At 42.6% G+C, this 15,388-nt stretch overlaps 1 pseudogene; it reads left to right on the top strand.

Moving 5' to 3' along the window:
- Positions 1-14,260: 14,260 nt before the first annotated feature.
- LOC136135802 (U6 spliceosomal RNA) lies at positions 14,261-14,360 on the top strand (annotated as a pseudogene).
- Positions 14,361-15,388: the final 1,028 nt, after the last annotated feature.

The raw sequence follows: 15,388 nt of genomic DNA, 5'->3' as shown, positions 1-15,388 counted from the left end.
TCTCATTAGCCAGTATGAACTGGTATGAGCCAGTATAAGCCAGTAGGAGCTGGCTTCAGCACACTCTCATGGCTCTGAGTGCAGATAGCACAGTGCTGGGAACACACAGTAGGTTCTCAGGAATTGCTTATCAGCAGCTTCCTCCCTGTGAGGATGAGCAGGAAAAGGGTGGTGAGGTATATGCATCACCGGGGGCATTTGTTGTTAGCACCTTTGGAAAGAGATCCTCTGCCAGGTGTCTTTCCCATCTTCCATCTGTGGCCAAGGAATCTTTCAGATACATTTTGGATCATGTCACCGTTTAAAATCTTCAGTAGTTCCCTGTTGCCTACAAGATGAGTTCTAGATGCTTTTGCATGGCATTCGGGGTCCTTCAGTGTCAGATAACCAACTGCCTTATCCATTTCACCTCCAGCATTCCTTGACATGGATTCTATGTCCCATCTGATCTGCACTTCCAAACCACTCAAAATGTCCAGTGTCAAGCCTCCTGACCTTTGCAAGTGCTGTGACCTCTGCCTTGCTTGCCTTTCTTCCACTCACCACCTGTAGAATTCTTAGTCTTAAGGCCTTGCTCATGTGTTGCCTTCTTTAAGGTACCAACCCTGGCACCACTTGGGCAGTTAGACTCCCCCTAAAGTGCTCCTTGCAGTCTTTAGATAGCTCTATTGGAACATTGATCACACTGCATAATAATGTTACATAAATGTTTATCTGTTGTGAGCTCCTTGGAGGGAAAAGGAACATTTAGTTTTCTTATCCCTCGCACCCAGAGCTCTGCCTGGCACATAGTAGGTGCTCAACAAGCGTGCGTTAAATGGCTAACCAGAGAGACAATTGTACTTCACCTCTCCCCACTCTCTCTGTCTGTGATTCAACTGCGTAATTAGGAATTGGCAGCACTTTCAATTCTTCCCTCCACACCTGGGCTTAAACCAATACTAAAAAGTTTTATTTGGTTGACTCTTGTCCTTTCAGGCAGATGAAAGTGGCAATTCAACCCTCTTTTATCAAACCCTGCATGTGTCAGAGCATTTGAAGATGATGTGTGTGGGAGCTCTGGCTCTCTGGTGATTTCTCTCGATTTAATTAGTCTGACCTTCTGTGATAATCCCCCTCGGATGTCCCTGGCTCCCCCCTCTACTTCTGTATCATATTCAGGCTTCTGCCATCATCAGCAGAAGACCAACTGCTCAGCTCAGCCTGTAGCATAATTCACAGCTTGGCTCTCAAAAATGAACTTTTACTCCAGTGGAGCTGCTCTTAGCATTAAAATTGGCCTGAGAGCGCTAGGAAAGTTTATCTTGTAGCCAGCATGGGGTCCGTCCCTCCAACTCAAATATTTCTCTTCAAAATTAGAATGAGCTTTAGTGTGGCACTACCAATGGCTTCCTGAAATATTGGTATATCTTTAAACATTAACATTTAGTTACAGTGCTGAAGGCTTTCTGGAGAGTTTTTAAGTCTTTCCTACCCCTCCTCGGAATAACCAGAGCTTTTATACCTGCTTTCCTTTCATTTCAGGGCATGGGGGAATTCATTGAACTGGTGCAATACGGGGCTAATCAAAAAGCTATTTATTTTCAGTCCATCCTCATAGGATTTCCCAAATGGAGTAGAGAGTCCACTTTAGAACAATCCAGAAAGTCAGAGTGGTAGCTCTGGTGCTTCTGGTCTTCATGATGCTGGGAAAATTCCTGGGAGTTTAACGCTCTCCTTTCAAACCCTTAGCCCAGGCTCTGAGCTAGAAAATTATTATCTTCTCCATTTCCTGTTTTGGAATAAAAATCTAGCAGTGTATGAAGGAATAACTTCTTTCTCAGCAGTATTAGATAGAATGGAGCAATTTGTAACATGGGCTTATTCAACATTTATTGATACATACCCTGGGCCAGGAAACATTCTATCCCCTGGGGATACAGGGATGAATAAGGCACAGCCACTGCCAGTAAGAGATCCACCAAGTGGAAGAGATGAATGTGTCAACAGAGAAGCACAATTGAGGCACGTTAACAGGGTATCTGGAACCCAGAGCAGGGGGTAGCTAACTCTGTTGGGGAGTATTGGAGAAGTTTTCATAGAGGGTGGGATACTTGAGCTGGGTATTATAGGATCAATAGAGTTTCTTCAGCTGCTACAGATTGGAAGGAGCACTCTGGGCAGTGCTGTAGCACCTAGAGGAGTGGGCATGAGTTTGTGTTGGCTTGAGCACAGGGAACACAGGAGCCAGGCGCTGGGTGCTGAGGCTGGAAGGGACTTTGGAACCAGACTATAAAAGGTTTTTCACTCAGTTCTAGGGAAATTGGATCTGTCCTTTTGGCACAGTGGCTATGGCAAGATTTGAAGCAGAATAAAGGTATACTCAGATTAGAATTTATAAAAGATAATAGAGGGTGATGTTGCAGAGAGAGGGATGGAAACCGGTTAAGAACACTATGATGATAGATTCAGAAAAGAAATGATGAGGGCCTTAAGGAAGTCAGTGGCAGCAGAGAGAGATGGGAGGGAGCTGTCTGTAGCTGCCAATAAAAATCAGCATGCAGGGGCTCAGAGGGTGACACTGGTGACAGCAGCCGTCAAACACTATGGCTGCTGAGGAGCCTGTGAGTCATCAGAAGGGGATGTGGGGAAGCTTGGTGTCATGATGATTAACCAGATAAGCAGGAGATGTTTCAGGGTCAAAGGGCCTCTAAGATTGTGTGGTAGAATACTTACTGCTCCTTGAATATCTATCCATGGGCTCACCCACAGCCATGTGACTAGTTCTGGCCCCTGGGCTATCAGCAAAAGTAATCTATGTCAGTTCTAGGTTGAAGCAATTAAGAGCTGGCTCTTCCCTTGCCACAGTGTCCTGGAAGCCATGTCTTCCAGGTGTGCAGCTATAAAATGGCAAACCTTCTGGATCCGTGAGGCTGCCTTGGGGTGTTGCCAGATCCACAGTGAACTTTGCCTGAATAAAAAGTGGAATCTTATTGTTAAGCTACAGAGACTGTAGGGCTCTTTGTTACTGCAGCATAACCTAGACAAAGACACTTCCTTCTTTCTAAGGCTGTTGAGGCCTGCAGTATCTATGACTGCAGGTTATTTTACCTCCTTTCCCACAGCTGATGCATCAGGAAAGTGTTTGGAAGAAACTACGTGGCAGAGGTATGCTTATCTGCCTCAGAACACTTTGGCTCCTCTTGGCTATAGAATATGACAGTTTTCTCAAGCAGGCAGACCCTTGGGAGAAAAGAAAAAAGATGATATGGTGAAATGCCAGAATCCTTTACAATGCCACAGAGATTGACAGTAATTCTTAGTACTCCTGGAGTATGTGTCATCCTGAGAAAGCATAAATGTATTACAAGCCTCCAGGGGCAGGATGAAAGCTTTTCGATCATCAATAGTATATGCCTCTTGTCAAGCCTGAGGCAGAGAAGGAGGCCTTGATGGGAAGGAGATTCGTCAGCTTGTGCCGGAGGAGGAATGGCTAAAGAACCTGGGGATGTTGGGCTGAAGGAAAGAGGACTTGGTGGGGGTTGCACTATTGAGTCTTTAGAAGTTCAGGGGCCATTATGTGAAAGAGAGAGCAGATTTGATCCTGGTGGCCTTACAGGGCAGTTAGCCCAGTGGGTGGACGTTGCATGCAGATAGATTCCAGCTCAGTAGGATAAACATGCTACTAGAAGATGGATTACTAGGGCTGCCTGAGTGGGTGGTGAGTTCCCCACCATTGAAAGTGCTTCATCATAGGCTGGAAAGCCACTTGGTAGAGAGGCTGCTGTGGTGAAAGAGGGAAGTGAACTGGGAGACAGTCCTCAGGCTGTGTGATGTTGGGCAAGTCAAGTGACCTTTCTGAACTGGTTTCTTTAATTGTGAATAATGATAAGTCCTACTTTTCAGGATTATGGAAGGTATATGATGTGAAATATATTTACAGGCTGATGTTGAAAAATATTGGTAATAACATCATCATCAACTACCACAATAATGGGACCTCATTTATTGGACACTTACTCCGTGTTAGGCACCATGCTTTGCACACATCTCATTTGACACAATAACCATATGAGATAAGTACTATTATTAACACGTTTTACATGTGAGAAAACAGAGAATTGGAGTGACTTGCCCAAGTTCACACAGTTAGAAATTGGCAAAGTTGGGACTCCAGTCCAGGTCTGTCTGGCTCTGGAGTCTAAACTCTTAATTATTATGCTTGTTATAACTCTTCAGGATCAAAATAGCAGATGCATATGTGGTTGCTCTGAATACTGCAGAGGATGAAGGTTTTTTTAAAATTTAATTTAATTTATTTATTTTTGGCTGTGTTCGGTCTTCATTGCTGCATGCAGGCTTTCTCTGGTTGCGGTGAGCGGGGGCTACTCTTCGTTGCAGTGTGCGGGCTCCTCATTGCGGTGGCTTTTCTTGTTGCAGAGCACGGGCTCTAGCCGCATGGGCTACAGTAGTTGTGGCGCGCGGGCTTAGTTGCTCTGCGGCATGTGGAATCTTCCTGGGCCAGGGATCAAACCCGTGTCCCCTGCATTGGCAGGTGGATTCTTAACCACTGTGCCACCAGGGCAGTCCCAGGACTAAGGTTTTATTTGAAGAGGCTCATCACTGGATGGACAACTAGTCTTGATGAAATTAAGTTTTCTTCTAATACTGTCATTGTATGCATACTGTTCAATTGTGTTATGGCTGATGGTTTACAATATGTTCCAGTTACCTACTGCTACATGATAAACTACCCGAAAACTTAGTGGCTTAAAATGACAATAACTATTTTATTATTATCTCTCATGGTTCTGGAGGTTGACTGGGCTCAGCTAGATGGTTCTTGCTCAGGGTCTCCCATATGGTTTCAGCTGGGGCTGGAGTCACCTCAAAGGCTCCCTCAGGACATGTCTGTGTGGTGGTTATTGCTGTTGACTGGAACAACTACATGTGGCCTCTGCCTGGGCTTCCCCACAGCATGAGGACTCCATTTCAGATTAAGCATATCAAGAGAGCCACATCTTTTGACCTAGCCTTGGAAGTTGCAATACATCACTTACTCCAGTCACAAGCCCTCCCAGATTCAGGAGGAGAAACCACATCCCCACATCTCAATGAGAGGGGTTCAGAAATCACATTGTACAAAGTACATGTGAGATAAGCAGTGTTACGGAGGCAATTTTTAGACAACACAATTTGCCACAGGCCGATAGGAGGCATTCATTCAAAGGTTTCTCTTGGGAGAGTAATAAATAAAGAGTTTGGAAAGAAAGAACTGAGAATTTCAACATTGTTTCCATTTTGAAGAAAACCATCCCAGTTAGTATTTTCTATAATTTTTGTTAACTTAGACATTGGTCAGCCCCTCATATAATTTTTATCAGCTTAAACACTGGCTTTTAATATATCAGCCAATGGCTGGTCTCTACCCTTCATGGAATATATTGTTATGTATTTATATATAAAAATGACCATCCCATGGCTTACAACTTCAACATTTATAGTTATATCTTTTTCTGCTGGAAAGATTTTGCTGGAAATTATTTTATGCACATTTGTTGACTGATTTTTTAAAAATTTCCCTATTTTAATACTTAAGAATGGGTGAAGGGATGTGGTGATACCAGCAATGATACATCTGGTGGAAAGGAGAAATTTGAAAAAAGACTAAGATACTGTGTCAGGTTCACATGGCAGAGCTGTCCCGTTTGGGAATTATCATTAGCAGTTTCTCCTTTGAAGGGTCTACAAGGAGTAGAAGAGGACTGGATTCTTTTTGACTGAAGTGTATTCTGAGGAAAATACGTTTAGGGACCAAGGATTCAGCATCGCCTTTGGGTCTTTTAGCTCATGTTCTTGATGGAAAGAATTCTGTCAGGGGAACCTAAGTCAGGAGTCAGGGAATCATGTCATCCGCTGTTTAATTTTGATGACTGGGCGTTCAAGTGCCTGCCAGGCTATGTGCGCGGAGAGAAGGATGGAAATAAAAACATAACAGCAGGAGTGAGAATCCACCGTGGCTCTCCAGGACGTCCTGAAGGCGTTGCCGAGCCCTAGTTTCTGGCACAGCGTATGCTCCTTCTGGGGCTGTGAGGACCCACAGGTCTTCGGGCTCTTACTGGCTTCCCTTTGTTGTCTGTCCAATCCCTTGGAATCCACATTAGGTGAGCACCTCGTAAGCCCTTTGATCTGCAAAGCAGTGCCTTTCAGAGTTTATGTCAGTGAATGGGGCACTGAGGAAGAATTGACGAACTCTATCGTGGACTGGAGTGGGACTAAGAATTTACAGAGGAAAACCAAGGCAGATGAAAGGGCGCATGGAAGAAGTGATTGCAGGCTGCATGGAATGTTGCTCTGTCCACCCAAAGAGCGACTATGTCTTGTAGTATATACGCATGTGTAAAGCAGATGGGATTCTTGTAAGCCAGGCTGGATGTGAGCCTCTCACTTGCCCAGCAGTGAGACCTAAATAGAGAGAGAGAGAAATGAAGACTGATGGAGATGAATGCTTTATAAGAATAATTATTTTAGATTTTTAGACTAGAGAAGTTAGAATTTATAAAATGTATATGATATATATCATATATATGCTAAAAATCATATGTATGTTTTATATGTGTTGACGTATACATATATACAGCTTGAAAACACACACATATACATACTCACACAGAAATAATAATGCAGGTTTGGGTTTTTTTGTTGTTGTTTTTTGGGCAGGGAGGGTATTATTTACATTACCTTACACAGAGATTTTTCACTTTACCATAGACTCTCCTTGGGTGACCAGCTCTCCTCCCTCCCTCCCCACTCACCCCCACTCTCCTTTCCTCTCTCCCTTCCTTCCTTTTTAATCTTATTATAGAAATTTTCAAGCAAACACAAAATTGGAGAAAGTAGTATAATGATCCTTGATAAAGCGTTCCTTTAAATGCCTCTTCTTTGGAACATTTACAGCAGAGTTCAATTTACAAAAAAATAATTGCCTGGGAAGTTTAGAAAGGTTCATCTTTGTGTAAAGTGAAGAGTAAATATATTTTATAAAATTATTCTCAGGAGATCTTCTCCTGACCTAATATAAATCAGTAAATCCAGTAGAATAGCAAAATCAGAAAGGCTGCTTCTCCACTGGTATGTTTTTTGTTGTTTTTTTTTTTTTAAATCCAGCCTCGTGAGAATTTAAATCTGAGGAGAAACACTGAAAATATTTGTTTAGGCCAATGCTTCTGGCCAGTTTGTTATAATGCGTGACATATGATGCAACTGACCAATTATTTCAGTGAAATAACCAAGTTGATAGTTTTAGTTTCCCAGCAAATTGACCAGTGGTTTCACAGAAGCAACCTTTTAAAGCATGATTTAGACAGCACTCTTACAGCAGTGCTGTATGGCCCAGTAGGAGGAAGGAAGACATATTCGGAGCTGGAGGGGGCTCCAAATATGGGCTTAGCGGTCATCCAGGGGGCGAGGTGGATGGAGCAGGAGGACGTGGCCTTTGGGTCTCTACTCTTGAGGGTCCCAAAGGTAGAACTGAATTCCTGGAGTTGGCAGGTGGTGGCCAAGATGTGGACTTGACTCACAGTTGAGGAGTTGAGTGTGAAAGGAGTCTGGCTTCTGAGGGGCACCTGGGAGGTGGGGAGGGGAAGGAGCTGAGGAGAGGTATCTCAGAAAGGAGAATGGTTCAGGATGGAGTCTGTGATCCAGAGGACGGTGTCAGAAATCTGTTCCTGGTGAGGCTTGTCCCCATGGCAGGCTAGGACCTCTGCGAATGCTGAGCCACAGTGAAACAGTGGCCTGTGTCGCCTGCATGGAACCATCGTGGGAAATTGCACAGAGCATGGCTCTCACGCTACTGCACATTACAGACCCTGGGGAGATTTTACAAATTTCCATGCCCACCAAACAGGTCGCACGCCAAACAAATTAGGACCTCTGCAGATGAGACCCAGGCATCCGCATTTTAATTAAATTAATTAAGTAATTGATCATGCAGCTTGTGGGATCCTAGTTTCCCCACCAGGAATCGAACCTGCACTCCCTGCACTGGAAGAGCGGAGTCTTAAGCACTGCACCACCATGGATGTCCCAGGCATCAGCACTTTTAAAAGTTCCTTAGACAGCTCCAAGGCGCAGCCAAGTGAGAAGCAGTGGCATAGAGTATGAGACAGGGCACAGAGGCACTTGGGTTCTGTCTGCCACTAACACACGTTATATGATCTTGGACAAATCATTTAACTTCTCTGAACTTCAGCTGTTCAGCTAGAACTTGAAGGGGTTGGACTAATGAGAGCTGGAGTCTGTGTCCCCTCCCCTTGAATGTGGACTTCGTGACTTCCTAACCAATAGAATATGGTGGAAATGACACTGTGCCAGTTTTTGGGTCTTAGCCTTAAGAAGCTGACAGCTGGGGACTTCCCTGGTGGCCCAGTGGTTAAGAATCCGTGTTGCCGGTGCACGGGGTGCAGGTGCAATCCCTGGTTGGGGAACTAAGATTCCACATGCCACGTGATGTGGTCAAAAAAGTTTAAAATGTAAAACAAAAACAAAAAACCCCAAACAAACAACCTACTTGTTAAAAAAAAAAAAAAAAAGCTGACAGCTCTATTTTCTGTGTCTTGGGGCACTTGCTTTGGAGCCCAGCCACCATGCTGACAGGAAGCCCAGGCCACACGGAGAGACCACAGGTAGGTGCTGACAGACCCAACTGAGGTCCCAGTGGATCTCAAGCATCACCTGCCAGGCATGAAGATGCCGTCAGACGATACTGATCCCCAGCTGTTGAGTCAGTCTCAGCTTCAGATCTTTTTAGCTGATACCCCAGATAGACTTTGTGGACAGAGACAAGGTGCCCTCAGTGTGTCATGTCCAAATTCCTGACCCACACTGTCCATGAGCATAATAAAATGGGTATTTTACTTTATGAAGTTTGGGGTGCTTTGTTATGCAGTAATGATAACTAGAACAATCTCTTGGTTTTACCATTTAGGGAATATTGGAGATTGATAGTATAGCAAAGTGTTTAAGGGGATGGATTCTGGAGGCAGACTGTCCAGTTTCAAATCCTGGCTCTACATTTCTCTGGCTATGTGAATTAGGGTAAATTATCAATTTTTCAAATAATTAACAATTATTCAAATTATCATCTGAAATGGGATACTAATAATACCTACCTCATAGGGTTGTCATGACCGTTAAATAACTTAATACATTTAAAGAGTGAGTCTCATGCAAGTATTTACAAAGATTATAATGATGGTGGTGATAAAGGACAAGGCTACATGTTACCTCTAGTTTGTAAAATGCTGGGATGGGGTGGAGTAAGTGGGGGGCTGTTGCATAAACTGGGCACTACCTGCCTTTGCCTAGTGTGCCTCCCATGTTGCTAAGTACATCCAGGGATCCACATTGTTCTTAGCTATTCAGCAGGTGTTCAAAGGCACCTTGGAATTGTATCATGTCTCTGGACCTGTCACTGTCACATTGCTCAGAAATTGGATTCTGCAGAGTAGAAACATGTGGCTTGTTGGCAAGGCAACTGGTTCAGAGCAGGGACATTTCCAGGCGGAGAGAGCTCGCCTTTGTCAATTGGGTTACAGCCCTCATAAAAACCTGTCTATTTGTGTTCTTTTCTGGATGCTCAGGGATGTCAGGCCACCTCAAGGGCTGAGGGGGAGAGTGCTGTCCTCGCATGGGTGGCTCCAGCTGCACCTCTTTCTTTGTACGCCCCAGCTGCTAAACCAAACCCTGGACCTCCTAAGTGTGGGGTACCTGGGCCTGGAATGGTGGTATAATATCTCCAGCGGGGAGGGCCTGCAGCTCTGAGTGCTTCCGACTTTTCTATTTTTGCCTTCAGGTAGATGGAGAGATTTGGGTGAGGATTTGCAGCTCCTATGCTCCTGCATACAATGTCATCAATTTCCATTTTAAAAACCAGAAGGGTAGCCTTCTAATATATTGAGTTTTGGGTGTGACAAATAGAAATTTATGGCACGAGGGTTAACTGCTCAACTAAGATCTGTCAGCAATGCCATTATGAATGAAATGAAAGGATATGAAAGTTGAAAAAAGTTTAGGTACTCAGGGTGGCATGGTGGGACTTGGTAGCTGATGAGAAATTCTTGGTTTAAATGCTGGCTCTGCCATTTGTGGCCCATGTGATCTTGAGCCTCCACTGATGATATAGAAAGGGAATGCTGACGGCGTCGTATCAGAGTACTTTCATGACAGTTGGAAAAGCTTGATAGATATCCAGCTATATAGACTGGGTTGGGGTATCTTCAAAAAGGATCCTTACACTTGTTTGTCAAGGTCAGATAAATGTTCCTTCATTCGTTTATTCACTTACTCATTCATTTATTCAACAAATATTTTTCAAGCACCTGCTATGTGCCAGGCACTGTACCAGTTGCTGAGGGTATAATTAGTGAACAAAACAATATGATTCCTGTATTTCTGGCTTAATTCTAGTGATTAGAGACAGGCAAAATAAATAAGAAAAATGTGGTATATTAGACCATGATAAGTGCTATGTAGAAAAATAAAGCAGAGAGGGGGGATGGGGACTCAGGAGGTGGGGAAGTATTTCGGTTTTAAATACCATGTCAGGAAAGGCCCCTCTAAGAGGGTGATATTCATGTACAGATTTGGAAGAGGTAAGGAAGTGAGCCACAAAGTTACCTGGGGGGAAAACTTTCCAGGCAAAGCAGACAGGACATGTCAGTGCCCCCGGAGTGCACCTGGTGTGTTTGAGAAACAGCAAGGAGTCCGGTGTAGCTGGAGTGGGGTGAATGGGAGAGAAATGGGAATGAGGGCATACTGGTTTCAGAGCCAGATTGTGTAGGGCCTCGTAGGTCATTCCGAGAACTTTGGCTTTTTCTCTGAATGAGATGGGAAGCTCATGGAAGACATGGAGCAGAGAAGGGATATGATCCTACTTAGTTTTAAAAAATGTAATTAAAAAATTTTAAAAAACAGCTCTATTGAGGTAAAGTGACAAACAGTAAACTATACATATTTAAAATGTGCAATTTGAGAATTAAAAAAGTTTTAATTATGATATAATACACATAACATAAAATTTACCATCTTAGCCATTTTTAAGTGTATAGTTCATTAATATTAAGACTATTCACATTGTCGTGTGACCAGTATCACCTTGCAAAACGAAAACTCTACACCCATTATACAAAAACTCCCCATTCTCCCTTCCCCCCCAGACACTGGCAACCACCATTCTGTTTCCTGACTATGATTTTGACTACCCTAGGTATCTCATAGCACTGAAATAATGTAGTTTTGTCTTTGTGTGACAGGCTTATTTCACTTAGCAAGGTTCATTCATGTTGTATTACTTTTCTGGAGAGTCGCTTTAATTTTGATGAAAACCAGTTTATTAGCTCTTTAATGGGTTCGTTTTTTTAAGGTGTCCTACCACTTTGATTTTAAAAGGATCCCTCTGGCTACTGTGTTGAGAAGAAAGTGAATGGTGGGCAAAGGTGGAAGTGGGGAGACCAGTTAAGAGGCTATAACGAGAAGACCAGCAAGAGGTGATGGTGGTTTGGATTGCAGCGGGGGTGGTAGTGGAGGTGATGAGAAGAGGAGGGATTTGGGTGTATCTTGAAGATAGAGCCCATGGCATTTTCTGATGGATTGGATGTGAGATATGAGAGAAAAAGAGGAGTTAACGAGACTCCAGCTGAGGGCTTGGAAGGATGGCATTGCTGTTACCTGAGACGGGAAGGCTGTGGGCAGAGCAGGTGAGGGCAAAGACTTGGAGCTTCGTGTTTGACATATTAAATTTGAGATGCCTATTTGACGTCCCAAGTAGGGGAGTGTTGTTTGGACCTGAGTCTGCGCTCTGTATGATTCAGCCTCTGGTCATGCTGGGTTCTGTGTCATCGCCTGACATTTCTCTTCTGAATTTATATCCTTTGCTGAACTGTCACTTCCTTTATTGGAGCTCATATACCAACTGCATAAGTTCTGACTCATGCAGGCAGTTGCTGACGATTCAAGCTCAAGACAACAGCCTGGATTGACTTCATTTCTATACCACAGCTACACCAGTTCCTACCTGTCCTTTACAAGCCTGTCACAATGTAGATGCTGAGAGTGGAGTTACTTTCTACCTATGCCCTTGTAGTAGAGATTTTCAGGACTTGCTGACTTTTGGGAGGAAAAGCCAAGGGACACCTCTAGCTTTTTCCCTCATTACTCTGAAAACTCTCTCTCTGGTGGTTTGAATTGTTCCCAGTTTGTAGGTTAAAAACCTGGGGGGCTAACACCAGCTAAGTCTTTGCTGAACACTGATGGTAGCTTCTAGTCACAGGACCAAAGGGAGAAGTAACGACATTCTCCTTGGCCCTGCTGATGACCTTCCTCACTGCAAAGCATTTCCCGTGGGATGTTGCTGTTCATCAGGAGTGGACTTGGATCTATTTCCCAACTACATGGAGATTTGTTTGAGATGCTTCTGAGCCTCAGTTTTAAGAAGGAAAAAAAAAAAAAAAAAAAAGAATCTTTAAGGAAGACCGAACAACTAGCACTAATATATTATTGAGGCCAATAAATGCTTCCTTGGTCCCTTGGGTAAGTGAAACAGCGCCATCCGCTGGCCAGTTCCCCACACCATGTGACGTCTCCAGGGGGCACATATGCTGAGTTTATTATTTCAAGTGTCCTGGAGGCAGTGATCCCAGATTTAATATGCGGCTCCTCCAAAGATGCCAATTCCTTTTTAGGAGATTTTGGTATATTCTTTTTCTCTCCAGATTTCGACTTATTGTACTAAAACCAAAATAATTCCAAAAAGAAAAGTGATTCTTTTGCTCTTGCCTTGCTTTTGCAGCATACATTTGCATTATTCCTTCCTCTTTCTGGTCCTCATCTGCTTGCAGACATATTTACATTGCTGTAATGGTACTGAATTGATACAGCTTTGTATTATCATTATTCTTAAAATTTACTGAGTGCTACTGTGTACCATACCCTGTGCTAAGAGTTCACAGGCATTTAAGAGCTTCATTGGATTCTCTTAACTACTCTTTAGGTATTCTTATTAGCCCTATTTGCTGGACAAGAAAACTGAGGCTCAGAGCAGATATTCACAACCACCCACTTTAACATTGAGAGAGCCTGGAATTTGGTAGCAAGTGTTTGAGAGTCACTTGTGCAAATCACTTAATTTTTCTGAGTCTCGGTTAGTGTGATTCCTTCCCACCTCCTGGGACCCTTGAGGACTGAAAGGAGTTGTGTATATGAGGGTGCTTGATAAAGTGTAGTTTTTATTATAGTTCTAAACAGTAATTTTTATTTTTAAAATAAATTTATTTATTTATTTATTTTTGGCTGAGTTGGGTCTTTGTTGCTGCACGCAGGCTTTCTCTAGTTGCGGCTGCGGGGGCTCCTCTTCATTGTGGCGCTCGGGCGTCTCATTGCGGTGGCTTCTCTTGTTGCGGAGCACGGGCTCTAGGCGTGTGGGTTTCAGTAGATGAGGCTCACGGGCTCTAAAGTGCAGGCTCAGTAGTTGTGGCGCACGGGCTTAGTTGCTCCACGGCATGTGGGATCTTCCCGGCCCAGGACTCGACCCCATATCCCCTGCATTGGCAGGCGGATTCTTAACTGCTGTGCCACCAGGGAAGCCCTAAACAGTCATTTTTAGCCTTTCATTAATAATCTTCCTGTTGTTGGATTTAGGTGGTCTTTCATTTATTTATTTTGGCTGTTAAAATGACATTGCAATGAACATCTCATGTAGCTTTAATTTTTATTCTTTAAAATATCCTCAGGATAAAGGGATATTATGGACTTTTAAGATGGTTCCTGATATGTATCGCCAAGAGTTGATATCAATTTATATGGCATGTGTGGGGACTGGTTTTACTGCAGTGTTGTAATTCTGGATAGTTTCTAAAGTTCCTCTAATGTAGTGAGTGTAATATGCTACCACATTATTTGAGGGGGCATTTCTTTGATTACAAGAGAAGTTGAATGTTTTCCCAGATGCTTGTTTACTAGTAGTATTTCTGTTTTTATGAATTGTCTTCTCTAGTTTTTTGCTAGTTTACGTATTGGGGACTTAATGTTTTGGCATCAATATGTATAAGTTCTTTACATAACATAGACATGAACCCTTTGTTACATTTGCTGTGAATGTTTTCTCCAGATGATATTTTCCCTTTGATTTGAGTTATATTAGTTTTGTCCAATGGTTATTTATAATGTACAAACTGACCATCCTTCATAATTTATTTCAACTTAACTTATGAAGTTATCATCTCCTGTGCTCTGTTTAGCAGCACCTATGCTAAAATTGGAACGGCATAGAGAAGATTAGTCTGACCCCTGTGCAAGGATAAATTCATAAAGTGTTTTATATTTTTTATGGCATAAGAATTATATCTCAATGAAGCTGTTAACCAGAAAAAAAGAAAAACCAACTAAAGAGTTAAAGTAAGACAAGTTTCTTTTTAGAGTGAGGATTTTATTTAAGCTTTTCCTATCCATATTCACTTGTGATATGTGCCTGTAATTTTCTTTTTGTGTATTTTATCATTATCAGATTTTAGGAAGAAGATCATGCTTTGCCTAATGGACATAAACGTACTCTTATCTCTTTTTGCGCTCTGGATATTTTATGCAACATTGAAACCATCTGTTTCTTAAAAGTATGAAAATTGTTCTGGTGGAAACATTGGGACAAACTGCATTTTTTTTAGTTGTTATCAAATTATTTCTTCAGCTTCTTCTTCGGTTATTCTGTTTAGATTTATATTTCTTGAGTTATTTTTAGTAATCTATATCTTTCTAGAAATTATTCATTTCATTGAAGATTTCAGTTTATTAGCCTACAAGTGTGCATAACATTCTCTTTGGATTTGGAGGAAAAAAATCTATTTTCTGTATTTTGTCCTATCTCCTTTCTCATTTCTAATTAAAAATGTTCCCTTAATTATATTTGACAGAGGTTTGTTTATTTTAGTAGTCTTATCAAAAAAACCACTATTTGAACTAATTTATCATTCTACAGCTTTATGTTTTACAATGTATTTATTTCAGCTTTTATCTTCATTTACTGCCTCTTTTAAAATTACTTTTCCCTGTAATTTTTTTTTTTTTTTGCCATATTAGGGCCCCTCACTGTTGAGGCCTCTCCCATTGCGGAGCACAGGCTCTGGACGTGCAGGCTCAGCGGCCATGGCTCACAGGCCTAGCCGCTCCGCAGCATGTGGGATCCTCCTGGACCGGGGCATGAACCCGTGTCCCCTGCATCAGCAGGTGGACTCTCAACCACTGCGCCACCAGGGAAGTCCTCCCTGTAATTTTTAAATAGAAGGCTTTGTTAATATCAATTTGGATAATCCCAGCCTGAATAGTTTTATGAAGACTGAAATAAGTTGTGGGGAGAGAA

Source organism: Phocoena phocoena, chromosome 15, assembly GCF_963924675.1.
Source record: "Phocoena phocoena chromosome 15, mPhoPho1.1, whole genome shotgun sequence".
Classification (NCBI taxonomy): Eukaryota; Metazoa; Chordata; class Mammalia; order Artiodactyla; family Phocoenidae; genus Phocoena; species Phocoena phocoena.
The sequence above is the reverse complement of the archived record's forward strand: the minus strand, read 5'-3'. Positions and strand labels throughout refer to the sequence as shown.